At 35.8% G+C, this 14552-nt stretch overlaps 1 pseudogene; it reads left to right on the plus strand.

Moving 5' to 3' along the window:
* The first annotated feature begins 4950 nt into the window (after window positions 1–4950).
* Window positions 4951–14552, plus strand: part of LOC122150990 — a 138839-nt pseudogene continuing 129237 nt past the window's right edge.

Below are 14552 nucleotides of genomic sequence, written 5' to 3' on the forward strand. Positions count from 1 at the left end.
TTTATTGACTATGCAAAGGCATTTGATTGTGTGGATCATAACAAATTATGGATAACATTGAGAAGAATGGGAATTCCTGAACACTTGATTGTATTCATGAGGAACCTGTACCTTGACCAGGAGACTGTTGTTCAGACGGAACAAGGAGTCACTGCATGGGTTAAAATAAGGATGGGAGTGTGTCAGGGATGCATCCTTTCCCCATACTTATTCAATCTATATGCTGAGTAAGTAATCCAAGAAGCTGGACTATATGAAGAAAAACATGGCATCAGGATTGGAGGAAGAATCATTAACAACCTGAGATATGCTGATGATACAACTTTGCTTGCTGAAAGTGATTGTGACTTGAGGCACTTACTGATGAGATTGAGGAACACAGTCTGCAGTATGGATTACATCTCAATATAAAGAAAACAAGAATCCTCACAACGGGACCAATAGAAGCATCACAATAAATGGAGAAAAAATTGAGTTTGTCAAAGAATTCACTTTGCTTGGTTCTACTGTTGAGGCCAATGGAAGCAGCAGTCAAGATATTAGAAGACACATAGCACTGGGCAGGTCGGCTGTGAAGGAACTCTTTCAAGTGCTGAGGAGCAAGGATGTCTCCTTGAGGACTAAGGTGCACCTGACAGAGGCCATGATATTTCCAATCACCTCGTGTGCATGTGAGAGCTGGACAATGAATAAGGAAGACCAAAGAAGAGTTGATGCTTTCCAGTTGTGGTGCTGGCAAAGAATGCTGAAGGTACCATGGACTGCCAAAAGAACTAACAGATCTGTCCTGGAGGAAGTGCAGCCGAGATGCTCCTTGGAAGGGAGGATGGCCAGACTTTGTCTCACCTACTTTGGTCATGTTGTCAGAGGGGACCATTCCTTTGAAAAGGATGTCATGCTTGGTAAGGTGGAGGGTTGACAAAAGAGGAGAATACCTTCAATAAGTTGGATTGACATGGTGGCTGTGACAATGGGCTCAAGTATTGTAAGGATCATGGAGCTAGCGCGGGATCAGGTGGTGTTTTGTTCTGCTGTGCATGGGGTCGCTACGAGTCGGAAGCAACTCAACAGCACCTCGCAACAACAACAATGCCTAGGATATTGATCTTTATGAATTCCATTTTATTTTCTACAACTTCCTATTTCCCTAGATTAATACTTCATACATGTTCTGATAATTAATAGATATTTTCAGCTTTTTCTTCCCATTTTGAGTCATGAAACATCAGCAAATGGAGATCCCAAAAGATGTACTCTATCCACAATATTTAGGTTGACTCTACTTTGAGGAGACAGCTCTTCCCCTGTTGTATTTTAAGTGCTTTCTGACCTGAGGGACTCATCTTACAGCACTATATCCAAATGTAGTAGTGAAACACTGTCTGATATATTACTGGAATGAAAAAATAGGCTCTGTCAAACATGTATATATTTGTGAGTGTAGTCCCTTTCCCTTTCTATGTCTTTTCAGCTTGCCTGTGTAAGTATCCACTTGTAGACTATTGTTATTACTATGATCGCAGGATTGTATATGTTAATATTATTTACCTTTGTTGCCTTTAACTCTAGTACTCCTCCCTGAGTCTTCCACTGCTTTGGTTATTTCGTGCTGTTTTCCCTCTTAATGAATACTGCCTTTCCCTTCACCCAAGTTAATATGTGTCTATGCTCTATTTAGTGATTTACTTCTATTCCCCCGTCACTCGAATGTTTCTTTCTGTTGTAAACCTTTTCTTAAATTTTTTCCACTAGTTGTTTCATATAATATTTGTCCTTTTGTGATTGCCTAATTTCATTCAGCATAATGTCCTCTAGGTTCCTCCATATTATGAGGTGTTCTACATATCTTTTGTTATTCTTTAACATTACGTAGTATTCTGTTGTGGGTATATATCATAATTTGTTTATCCATTCATCCATTAATAGGCACTTATGTCATTTCCATATCTTTGCTTTTGTAAATTATGCTTCTATGAACATGAGTGTGCATTTAACTAGTTGTGTTGCAGATCTTATTTCTCTAGGTTATATCCCTAGTAGTGGGATTGATGGATCATATGGTATTTCTATCTCCAATATATTTTACAGAAGCAACATATCGGTTTCCACAGTACATGTGTCATTTCACTGTCCCACCTGCTGTGTATGAGGGCTCCAGTCTCCACAACTTCATCAGCATTTCTGTTTCCTGGTTGTTCTTTTAAATTTTCTGTTAATGGTATCACATTGTTGTTATAATTTGTGTCGCTCTAATGGCTAATAATCATGATCAGTTGTTTGATCACAAATGTCTGAATGTCTTCTTTGGTGCGGTGTCTGTTCCTGACCTGTCCTCATTTTTAAATTGAGCTGTCTGTCTTTTTGTTGTTGAGGTGTTGAAGTTTTCTATAAATTTTAGATAGTATTCCTTCAACTGATATGTCATTGTTAAAGAATTTTTCCCAGTGTGTATTTTGTCTTTTTACTGTTTTAGTGCAATCTTTTGATGTGTACAAATATTTAATGTTTGGAAGATCCCAGTCATCTAGTTGGTTTTCTACTTTTTGTATGTCCATAGTGACATTCGCTAGTGTACTTATATTATGCATCAGTGCCCCTAAGTTTACCCTATTTTTTCTTTGAGGGTTGCTATAATTTTAGGTTTTACATTTAGGTCTATGATGCATCTTAGTTAGTCCATAGTAAGAGATACAGATCCTGTTTCATTTTTCTGCAAATGGATATCTAGTTTTGTCAGCACCATTTGTTAAAGAAACTGCCACTTCCCCAATTAAAGGATTTCAGCCCTTTGTCAAAGAACAGGTGCCCATAGGTGGCTGGATTTACTTCTGTGTTCTGAAATCTGTACCATTTGTCTATATGTCTAGCATTGTACCAATACCAGACTATTTTGACTACTGTGGCTATATAGTAGGTTTGGGGATTGGGGAGTGTGAGACCTACTTTTTTCTTTTCCTCTTTTTTTAGTAATGCTTTGCTTATTAAAGGAAAGAGTCTCTTTCCTTTCCATATGAAATTGCTGATTTTTCCATCTCTAAAAGTTTTCCATCTCTCTAAAGAATGATAATAGAATCTGTATTGAGATTGAATTATATCTGTGTATCACTTTGGATAGTATTGACATGTTCACACTGTCAGTGTCCTATCCATGAGCATGATATATTCTTCCACATCTTTGGCTTCTTATAGTAGTGGTTTTATAGTAGTAGTTCTTAAAGTAGTAGTTTTCTTTACATAAGTGTTTTGTGTCTATGGTTAGATTTATTCCTAAGTACTTCATCTTTTGGGTGGTATTGTAAATGTTATCGGTTTCCTCATTTACTTTTCAGAGTTTACTTTGTTAGTATAAAAGAATCCAACTGATTTTTGTATGTTGATCTTGGACCTTCTCATTTTGTTGAATTCTTCCCTAATTTCTGGAAGTTTCATGTTGAACCTCTGTGATTTTGTATGTATAAAAAAAGCAAACTCACTGCCGTAAAGTCAGATCTGACTCATGGCGACCTCTCTTTGGGTTTCCAAGGCAATATTGGTACACAAGTAGATCATTCAATCTTCCTTCTAAGGAGTGGCTGGTGAGCTTGAACCACCAGACTTCTGGTTATCAGTAAAATGCCTTAGGAACTATGTATAGGAGGATATCATCTGCACATAGAGGTAGTTTTACTTTTTCTTTGCCAATATGGGTGTCTTTTCTTTCCTTTTTTCTTTATTCCACTGGCAAGGCCTTCTAATAGAATACTGAATAGGAGTGGTGATAAAAGGCATCCTTATCTGGTTCCTGTTATCAAGGAGAATATTTTCAATCTCTCTATATTGGCAATAATGTTGGCCTTTGGTTTTGTGTATATACCTTAAATTGTGTTGAAGAATTTCCCTTTTATTTCTATTTTGTGGCAGTGCTAAAATTTGTGAAATCACATTACTGTACTGGTTGATATGATCGTGTGGTTCTTTTCCTTTGTTTTATTTATGTGGTGAGTTACATTGATTGTATTTACGATGTTGACCCATCTTTGCTTACTTTGTATGAATCCCATTTGCTCATGATATTATTATTTTGTTGTTTTATGTGTTGTTGGTTTCTCTTGACTAGTGTTTTGTTGAGATATTTTATGTCCATATTCATGAAACATATTGGGCTAGAACTTTTTTTAGTGGTACCTTTGCATGGTTTTGTTATCAGGGTTATAAGGTTTTTGTTTTGTTTTGTTTTTAATCTCTTACTAAAAATCTTTTGTGATGGGTCTGTTCAAATTTTCTACTTCAGATATTTTTAGTTTAGGTAGGTTATGTGTTTCTAAAATTTATCATTTTTTTTTTTAGGTTTTCAAATTTGTTGGAGTGCAGTTCTTTATGCTATTCTGTCATATTCTTTTTAAAAAGAATCAGTTGATTCAGTTGTGACATCACCTGTTTAATTTCTTATTTGTGTTTTTTGTATCTTCTTTTCCCTTGTTGAATTTGCCAGTGGTTTGTCAATTTTATGAATCCTTTCAAAGAACCAACTTGTAGTCTTCATTCTTTCTATCATTTTTCTGCTTCATTTATTTCTGCTTGAATCTTTATTATTTCCTTTCTTTTGGTGACAGTTTTGGTTCTCTAGTGCTACTCTAACAGAAAACACGACAAACGGGTGGCTTTAACAAACAGGGGTTTATTCTTTTACAGTTTAGGAGGCTAAAACTCTAAGTTCAGTGTGCCAGCTCTAGGGGCTGTAAGCCCCTCAAACTTGGGCTTCAGCTCTGCCTCTGCTTTTGGCCCACTGAAGCTGGAGGCTTCTCTTAACTCAGGAAGCTACTGGCTGAGTGTATGACAAACCAAGGTCAACCAATAAAATGGCACAGTCCTAAGATTATCAAACAACATGGCAGGCCGTGTGTTCAAGTCCAGGAACAATCTTAAGATTGGCAGACAACATGGAAGGCTGCTGAAAGAAGGCTCGGCTACATGCCGGGTACAGGTGTGCCATAAAGCTAGAGATCTTCCTCAAAGCTTCTTCTTATATAATGGAAGCAGACCACGTTCCTAAGGCAGCTACTCACAGTAGATCTCACCATGTAGTTGATTACCAGTCTCATCATGGGGAATAACTACATCCAACTACCCAGTCACTCAAAACCAGGACCGGCCAAATTGACACACAACTTAACTACTACAGTGATTGTATACTTTTTTTTTTTTTTTTTTTGCTGTTCTTTACCTAATTGTTAGAGATGTTAGGAAAAGGTGTTAATTTTGGTTCTTTCTTCTTTTTTGATGTGTGTGTTTGTTGGTATAAATTGCCCCCTGACACTACCTTTTCTGCATCCTAAATGTTTTTGTATGTTGTATTTTCACTCTAGTTTGATTCAAGGAATTTTTTCATGGTTATTTTTTATTTCTTCTATTATCCAGTAGTTTTCAAGCAGGCTCTTACTCAGTTTCCATATATTTGATTCTTTTTTTTTATAAATCTTTCTGTTGTTGGTTTCAAATTTTATAGAATTGTTATCTAAGAAGATACTTTGTTGTATTTTGATGTTTTAAAATTAATTAATTTCTGGCTTTACATATGGTTTGGTCTAGAGCATATTCCATGTGCACTGGAAAAGAGTGTATATTGAGCTGATGTTGAATGGAGTGTTCTGTATTCATATGTAAGTCCTGTTTGATTGATTGTGTTGTTTAGATCTGTATCTTTGATGAGTTTCTTTTTAGTTTTTCTGTCCTTCATTAAAAGTGGTATATTAAAACCATTTACTATAATTATGAAGTTGTCTGTTTCTATTTTCAATTCTTTTAAAGTTTGATTGACATGGTTAGGGACTCTTTCATTGGGTGCCTAGATATTAATTATGGTATCTTCCCTTATTGGATTAACCCTTTAATCATTACATATTGCCTTTCATTGCTCTTTTGCTGGATATTTCTTAAAATCTGTTATATTAGAAATAAATATTTTCACTCCTGGTCTTTTTTGGTTGCTATTTACTTGACATGTATATTTTTCCATCCTTAGATTTTTAGCTTATTTGTACCTTTGTGTCTAAGCTGTGTCTCTTGTAGACATCATATTAGTGGGTCACATTTATTTATCCATTCTGTCTCTGTCTCTTGACTACATTCAGTGTAATTATTGATAAGTATAAATTTATTATTATCATTTTGCTCTCTGTGTGTGTGTGTGTGGTAATTTCTTAGTTCCATATATTTTTCTATGAAGATTTCATTTTGTTTACAGATTTTCTTATTATTTTGGTGAGAAGGTTTATTAATATTCTTTGATGTTACTCTGTAATTTATTATTACATCTCAAAGTTTAAAATCATACTTTCTATCACAATATTGTCATTACTTCCTTTTCATTTGGAAGTTTTGTAACTAAACCACTCATTTCTTTTTTCTTTCTTTAGTTGTCATCATTTACTAATTGATGTTTCTGGTGTCCTATTTTCAGTGTTGTAATTTTCTTTTATTTTTTATACTTCTATATCCAGGTTCGTTCCATGTAATGTCATGCATTTTAATCTCAGGTTGTTTTCTACTTTTGTTGGATCTTTGTTTTTTGTAAGTGGCATAGATTATATGAAGTCCCTTAATTTCTGTTTATCTGGAAATGTCCTAATTCTACCATCATTTTTGAAGGACAATTTTGTCAGGTATATAATTTTTGGTTAACAATATTTTTTTTCAGGGTTTTATATATGTCATCCCATTGCCTACACACCTGTATGGTTTTTGCTAGAAATCAGAGCTTAGTCTTATCTAGTCTCCTTTGGACATAACTCTTTATGTTTCTTGAGATGCTTTCAAAGTTCGTTGCCCATGATTTTGGAAAATTTGATTATAATATGTTTTGGTGATTTTATTTTGTAGTCTATCCTATATGAGTTTGTTGAGCTTCTTGAATACATATCTTCATATCTTTCATGATATTAGGGAAATTTTCAACAATTTTCTTGGTGCTTTTTTTTTTGGTCTCTCCCTGTTCTGGAATTCCAATCACACATAAGTTATTCCACTTCCTCGTGTACCAAATGAATCTTAAGCTTTCTTTATTTTGCTGAATTTTTTTTTTTTCTTCTGATTTTTCCTCCAACAGATTAGTGTTGAGAGATTTGTCCTCAATTTTACTAATTCTGTGTTCTATTGACTCAGTTCAACTCCTCTGCCCTTCCAATGTATTATACATTTCTGAACTTTTATTATTTTGTTTTGGATTTCTTTTTGCTATTTTTGTATTGTTTCTAATTTTCTATTTTTTCCTAAAGCTTTTTCTGTGTGTTCTTTGATTCTTTCTGTGATTTCCTTAATCTTTCTTTCAGTTGGATGAAGGTACCTAAATATAATTATTTTGAATTCATTATCATGTAGTTCCAATAGCATTTCTTCCTTTGGAAGCTTTTCTTATCCTATATTTTGGTCACTTGGTTGAGCCATATTGTCTTGTTTTCTGTGTGATTTGAAATTTTCTATAATCTCTGAGAGAAGATCTGATGGCACAGTGATTAAAGCATTCACCTATGAACCAAAAGGTAAATGGTTCAACTCCAATAGCCTTTCTGTAGGAGAAAAATGAGTCAGTTTGCTTCCATAGATTTATAGCTGTGGAAACCCTACTTGTGCAGCAGTCCTACTCTGCCCTGTTGGATTGCTATGAGTTGGAATTGGGTCAGTGGTAGTGGGGTGGTGATGGATAATCTCTGAGACATTGTAGTGTTATTGTTTTTATTTATTGAGCATATGTTGATGTGCTTCACCCAGTTTTTTTTTTTTTTTTTTTTTTTTCCATTTTAATATATCTAGGAAATGGATCTGGCTTTATACTCTAGTCAGTAATATCACAGCTCTGGGGTACTTACCACCTGTCTCTGGGTAGATTTGGTAGCTGGCGGGAGTATAGGTATGAGTTCTGATCACTGATTGTATAGAACAGCTGGAGGTAGGTTGGATGGGAGTTGGCTTCTGTTTATTATCAATTCAATGGTCCTAGAGTGCATGGTGGTACTCATCAGTGTGTGGCAGCAGGTGTGGCAGGTATGACTATTCACAACTATGTGGTTGCTGATCAGCAATATGGATGTTGACACAGTCCTGGGCTAGTGGAGCTAGTTATTTAGTTCTTACCTTGATCTGAACACTGCTTGTAATAATTAAAAATGGCCACATTGTATCAGTTCACTACTCTATGTGCCTCCTTGTTCACTGTTTTGTTCAGTATCTTCCTCTAATTGGTATTTTGTCTGCTTTCTTTAACTTTTCTTTTGAAATGGGATTTCAGAATTGTCATTGGCATCCATTTACTTGTCTTCTCAAGTGTTTGTTGTAGCAAGCCTCGATTGCATATCTACCCAGTCTGCCATATTAGATCTTCTCTATTTCACATGTTTTAAATGAGAAAATTCAACTCTATGATTCTGTATTTTATATGTATGTCTTCGTATTTTTTTTCAGAAAAGATATAGTCAACATATGAAAAAAAGAATAGAGAAATATTTATTTTTTCAGTTTAAAAAGACAACCAGAAGTGGAGACAAGATGGCATCCTGGTAATGGGCTCTGCCCAAACCCTCTACAGCAGGGACTTGGTAAAACTTAGTGAAACAGATAAAAATAATGATCCTGGAACTCTGAGAATCAAATAAAAGAATGAAAAAATAAACTGACTGTTGATTGGAAAGGGTGATGGATTGAGGACAGTGACTGGACAGAGAAGAATCTGGGACTTGCTGAAGCATGGCCCTTTTGAGACACAGAAGGCATCATACGTGGGCAAAGAGAATCCAAACTCACAGAATACACCCTGGGGGCAGAGACACAGTGTTGACAGAGATTGGAAAGTGTAAGGAAATGGGAGAGATTTTCAGTGCCACAGTTGACTATAGAGTGAGGAGAGAGCCAGTGAAGGAGGAAGAAACAACTCACCACAAGGAAGCACTAGTTATTTGGGTTGAGTGTGAAGGAGAAGGCCTGTGGTGTGGCAGTTCAAGATGCTGGACTCCAGGTGGACTTGATTGAGTCTGGACACCAGCTTCATAATCAGCTGCACACACCCTGAAGAGCACTGGACCCACACCGGTGAATAGTGACAGGAAAGGTGCTTCCTTCACTCTAGAAAACAAACTTGCTCATTGTCTTCCAGTTCCTTCCAACCCAGTGGCTAGACACACACTCCCCCCACCCCCGGCTGCTCTTTACCTGCTGAACTCTCTGGCCACTTCTTCAGTAGCCCAGTCACCTTTTGTAATGCATTCCAGGAAGACAGAGCCAGTGCTTGTGGCTCTGTATCCTTGCACATGTGCCACTGACAGGTTTTGCTCCCACTGAATGCATAATGTGTAACATTGCTGTCTGAAAGGCTCACACACACCAGGCTCTTGCCACGTCTACAGCCATCTGCTCCTGCAGATCACCATAGTCATCTGCTGCCACCACTACCAGCTGACCATAATTACACTAGCCCCACTTTTTTTTTCTCTTCTTGTCTTTCCCTTTCTTTTTCTACCTTAGCTTCATTTTTATTTGTTTATAGCTCCCTCTTCCTATTTATTTAATTATTTATTTTACCAGTCTCTCCCCTCATGAACACCTACTTTTTTTGTTTGCCTTCTTTTTCCTGCCCTACCCAGTGGGAAATGGGCGTTAATTCCCCACTAGTCAGCTATACCTACTACACTTACTACCTACCATGTCACCCAACAGATGAGCACCACCACTCCACTCCTTCACTGGATCAATTATAGACAATAGGAAACATCTCCACATCCCACCCACAGCTCCCCTTCATGACCAAAAGATACCCATGACACATCTCCACCAGTTATTCAAATCACCCAGAGGCAGATGGGAAAACGAATGGGGTGATACAAACCAATTTATAATCACTAAAAAAAAAAAAAAAAAATCAACTCCAAAATGTAAAGAAGACAACATATAACTCCAATTCAAACAAAGAAACAATAGAAGATAGCCCAGGTAAGTGACTAAAATAGGCAACAAGGAAACTTTCCTGAGGAAGAACAGGTAGTAGAACTACCTCATAAGGATATATATATATATATATATATATATATATATCCTTTCAAAAGCTCAAAGAACCACAAACAAAATCAAGGAAAAGATAAACAACAATAGCCTAGAAAAATTTAGGAAAACACTACAAGAGCAAAATTACAAAATAAATTGACAATTAGAAATCATATGAAAACAGCAATTAAAAATCCAGGAAATTAACACTAAAATAGAGAAATAAATAACACATTGAAAAGAAAAAGAGTAGAAGTGAAGTGACTGAAGAACAGATTAGCCAACTAGAAGATAAATCCCTTGATACTAGTTTTTATGAGGAGAAACAAGAAAAAAGAATGAAGGAAAATGAAGAAAGCCATAGAATTATATGTGATAATATCAAAAGAAAGAATCTGTGTGTAATTGTAATCACAGAAAAGGAGACAAAAAAAAAAGAAAAATTTTTCCAAGACTTGCTAGCAGAAAACTTCTACAATATCATGAAAAAGAAGGAGAAGACATTCATCCAAGAAACTCATATATATAAAACTTTGAGAGGAAAAAAAAAAAGCCAACCAAGAATTATATAGTCAGCAAAACTGCCCCTCAAATAGAGTGGAAAAATTAGGAGACTTCCACAATTACAGAAATTAAAGGAATTTATAAAAACCAGAACAACCTCAAAAAATGCTGAGAAAGAAAAACAAGAACAGAAGACAACAACCTAGATTAAAACATGACAACATAATCCAGAAACCAATAGAGAAAAAGAATTCTCAAAATTAATATAAGCTTTAAAACTGAAAATAGAGAACTATAGGTGTCAATCTGTAAATGACAACTAAAAACCAAAAAGAGGGAACAAATGGTATAATTACAGAACTTCCAAATGGAAAGAAAGTCAGGACTATATCAATACAGAACAGACTTTTCAAACTTATGAAGATATGTAAATTAAACTACAAAGTAACCACTAAATAAATTAATAAGGCTTCTAACAAAAATAAGAAAGGAGAAAATTGGAAAGACTTAGTAAACACAAAGTCAACAAAATGAAGAAACTGAAAAGAAAATCTGATAACAATTGAACTCAGCACAGAAAAAATATTTGGAACATGAAACAATTACTACCACAATAAAAAACACAACAACAATAGTAAAGTTATACCTAGCATTAATTACACTGAATGTGAATAGATAGACAGTCAAGAGAAAGAAAGTGGCCCATCATTATGCTGCCTACATGAGATTCAACTTCCACATAAAGATAAAAATAAATTAATCAATGGCTAGAAAGGAAATATGAGGGTAATGGAAAACAAAACAAAACAAAAAAAGAGTAGGACTAGAAATAAAAATTTCTGATAAAATAGACTTTGAGGCAAAACCTAGCATAACAGACAAGGAAGGACATTATAAAATGATAAAAGGAAGAATCCAGCAAGAAAACGTGGTAACCATAATAAATATCTATGCACCTAGTGAAAAGTTGGGTTTGATTCGACAGCACATAACAGCAACAACAACAGTGAAAAAGCCTCAAAATACATAAAGCAATCATTAACATAATTGAAAAGAAAATAGACAATCCTACAATAATAGTAGGAGACTTTGACACACCACTTTTGGTGAAAGACAGAACAACTAGAAATAAACAGCAAAAAGACACAAAAGATCTCAACAACATAATCAATCCACTTGACTTTATAGATATATCAAAACACTATACCCAACCAAAACACAATACACATTCTCTTCCAGGCACATGGATCATTCTCCAGAATGGATCATATGTTAGGCCACAAAGCAAGCCTTTATAAATTTAAAGCATCAAAATACTAGAAAGCATCATCTCTGATAAAAATTTGTAAAATTAGAATTATAGGAAAATTGGGGAGAAAAAAAGTCAAATACATGCAAACTATATAACACCCTGCTCAAAAATCACTGGGTAGTAGAGGAAATAAAATATGAAATTATAAAAATTCCTAGAAGCAAATGAGACTGAAAATACAACATACCAAAACATTTGTTGTTGTTGTTGTTATGTGTCGTCGAGTTGGACTCAACTCATAGCGACCCCTCCTTGTGTTTCTGAAGCAGTATCACTATGGAAGTAGATTGCCCAAGCTTCCTTCCAAAATATTTGGGACCCAGCAAAACCTATACTCAGAGATCAATTTACAGCAATAAATGCACATATCAAAAATAAGAAAGAACTAAAATCAATACATTACTAATCCACAAATTAGTAAAAGAACAACAACAACAACAAAAGCCTACAGTCTCCAGAAGAAAAAAAAAAAAAAAAAGGAAATAATATATCTATGACCATACATTGGTTTGGCAGGTGATATTCCTGCATATGTATTTGTATGTGCTATAAAAATGTTCATATGCATTATAAAGCTCATAGGGGACGAAATTAGGATAACATCTTAGCCACAACTAAGCACCTAGAGGGAGGTGGTAATGGACACAACATAGTACACAAAAACATTTGTTCTATACACAACTTTGGTGAGTAGCAACTGGGGTCTTAAAAGCTTGTAAGCAGCCATATAAGGTGCAACTACTGGTTTCTCCTCATCCAGAGCAAAGAAGAGTGAAGAAAATCAAAGACACATGAAAACAATTAGTTTAAAGGACTAATGAACCATAGGAACCTCAGCCTCCATAACCCTGACATGAGAAGAGTTACACGATGCCTGGCTATCACTGCCAGCCACTCTGAAAGGGATCAAAATTTCAGATCATGGATAGAATGGGAGAAAAACTGTGAAACACAATTCAGAAAGATAAAAAATCCACAATTACCGGTTGGATATAGACTGGTGAAACTCCCATGACTGTGGCTCAAAGTCACCCTTTCAGCCTGTAATTAGACTCACTCCCTTATCTTAACTCTCAGCCAAACAATGGACAAGCCTATGAGCAGAACAACTACCCAAGGGAAATCCATTCCTTAGAAAAATCAACCATGAGAAATCAAGAAGGTAGACAGGGAAAAAGCTTAGTAGGTAAGAATGCATAGACAAGAAGGAAACAGTGAAAGGAAACCACAGGGAGGAAACTGAGATAGTTGTTACATTATAGGAATTTAATCAGTGTCACAAAACAAAATGTGTAGAAACTGTTGAATGTAAAGCAAATCTGCTCTTAAAATTCCACCTGATTCACCATAAGAAGTTAAAAAAAAAATGAGAGAGAGAGAGAAAGAAATAATTAAGATTAAGAAAATTAACAAACCACCAGCAAATTTAACTAAGGATGAGAAAGAGAAGATGCAAATAACTTGAATGAGAAATTAAGTGGGTGACATCACAACAGAACCAACTGAAATTAAAAGGAAAATAACAGAATAGTATGAAGAACTGTACTACAACAAATTTGAAAAGCTAGAAGAAATGGAAAAATTTCTAGAAACACATGACCTACCTTAAGTAACACACAGTGAGGTAGAAATTTGAACAGGCACATAATAAAGGATTAAATTAAACATATCATAAAAACAAACAAAAAAAAAAACCCTCCAAACAAAAAAAAAAATATGCTGCCTCAGACAGCTTCACTGAAGAATTCTAAAAAAAATTCAGAGAAGAGCTGACACCATTCCTGAGGGGTGGGAAGATGGTGTCGTACTGACAGTCCACAAGCTCGCTCCTTCTATCAACAAAGAACTTGAGAAACTAAGTCAAACAAATGCAAATAATGATATTGGAGTCAGAAGCTGCTAATGAGAAGATAAAATATTAGATCCAGTGAAGGTATTGAAAGGGAACAGGTTAAGCAACTGGGAAAAATAAAGAAATATGCCCAGCCAGTGGAGCTGAAGAGGAGTCATTAGAAATACAAAGGAGGTCAAGAAGGAGGGAAGGAAAAGGAAAGAAAAAAATCACATCACAGAACCCACAGGTGTGAAAGACTCAGAATAGTCACAGTGAGAGTTTTTCAAGGTGAGCTGGTGCATTGAGTGGGGACAAAGATTGTGCTGGAAAATGAAGCAGGACCCCCTTAAATTAAACCACCATAGAGTCTGGAAGAGAGAGGGGGAATTGGAAGAGAAATTCTCTCCAAATAAACAGAACCCCAAAGTGGATACCTGGTCGAGGACTCAAGCCCAGCTTTTTAACATAGAGTAACTCTGCAACCTAGAATTTCGTGACTTGTGGATCCATGTGGAAGAGCGTGGTCCTTTGGCCTTCAGGGAAATTGCTGGGTCTGAACTGCTGGGACTTGATTGACGGTTGGTTGTAATCATCAACAGAAAGCCCCAAATGGAACCAGGGGCCCATGTGGCTATCCTTCCTGTGCCTGCAACACTGACTGAATTACCTCACACTTAGCACAGTAAGATGGGGTTATCTACTTCTGCAAAGATTTACTGCCTTGGAAACCCAATGAGAGTCACTATGGGTTGGAATTGCCTCAATGGTAGTGGGTTTTTATTGAAGCACAGAAAACAGCCTCTGCCTTTCTATCCTGGGATTCACTTTGGTGCTTTTTTTTTTTTTTTCTTCCTTTCTTTCTTTTCTACCCTGTCTCATCCAGTAGGAGGAACA

Source organism: Orycteropus afer, unplaced genomic scaffold (genome assembly GCF_000298275.1).
Source record: "Orycteropus afer afer isolate SDZICR_OR568_19922 unplaced genomic scaffold, OryAfe1.0 scaffold00279, whole genome shotgun sequence".
Lineage (NCBI taxonomy): Eukaryota > Metazoa > Chordata > Mammalia > Tubulidentata > Orycteropodidae > Orycteropus > Orycteropus afer.